Genomic DNA, 1,171 nt, shown 5'->3' with positions numbered 1-1,171 from the left:
TCCACTGGCACATGTGACATGTCCCTAACATGTCCCTAACAAGCACTACGAAAAACCCAGCAATCCAATGGGCAATCTCAAGGCGAGCCTAACTAGGGTAGGTGCAGTACCGGCATGATAGTAGTAGGGCAGTAGTAGAGTACACAGGGGAAGCACGGCCGCTACGTACCACGTACGTTGGTGAAGGGTCTGTTTTCGGAGCCCCGGAGGGGCGACGACTCCTGCGGACGCGCCTCCCAGGCGCGTCCGCAGGAGCTTTCTTCGACCGCGCGGGGCTCCTAGATGCCATTTTCCAGCGTTCGACGCCTCGACAGTGTGCGAAACGACCATAGGGCTGGCGCGCGCCATAGGAACTATTAATTATTAATCTGCGGTCGCCCGGCGGGAGGTCCTCATAGAGGTCCTCCGTCCACCGCGCGCAGGGGTCACAACGGACGTCCAACGGACGTCCAACGGACGTGGGAAACTTGAAGTTCGTTTCAATTTTTTGTGGGAAAATGACTAGAGGTGGGAGGTCACCACTACAGCCGACACCGTAATATTCGACAATCCCAAGTCCCTCGAGCTGACCCAGCTCTAGGTCACGAGCAACTACCCGGTGAATGGCGCTCAGGCTGCCGAAGGTGGTTGCTCATTATACATCATGATTATAGTAACCTCGCTGACAGTTTGTCTGTGCGGTGCCGTGCCCGAGTCTACGGGAGTAGCCTCCTTCTTAACTCAGTCCTAGCACCCACTTAGACTGCCCTTGACCTCTTCTTCATTAAGTCGCGTTCCGCCCTCGCCTCGCTCCGCGCTCAGGCTCAGGCTCACAGTATCTGCGCTGCTCGGATATGAGATTCGGCGTGGGAGTAACGCGTTATCATTCGACAAGTCCTTCATTTGTCGGGTCTGATGCCACTCTGTCTCGCTGATGAATTTGGATCCCTAAATCTATCAGTTGAAGATCGACAAATGAAGGCTGACGGACCGAAAGCACTCGCTCGTGCCCGGGCGGCACACATTCTGTCGCGGAAGTTCGCAAATCGAGACCGAGTCAAGGCCAAGCTCTTGGAAAGCCAAGAAATGGCGCGGACGAGAGCAAGGGCGGGTCGAGAGGCAACGAGACGCCGTTGGAAAATTAGAACGCAGCACTCTCCATTTCTTGTAGATTGGTCGCAGAGAATGAGCG

This window comes from Aureococcus anophagefferens (genome assembly GCF_000186865.1).
Source record: "Aureococcus anophagefferens unplaced genomic scaffold AURANscaffold_24, whole genome shotgun sequence".
Taxonomy (NCBI): Eukaryota; class Pelagophyceae; order Pelagomonadales; family Pelagomonadaceae; genus Aureococcus; species Aureococcus anophagefferens.
The sequence above is the reverse complement of the archived record's forward strand: the minus strand, read 5'-3'. Positions refer to the sequence as shown.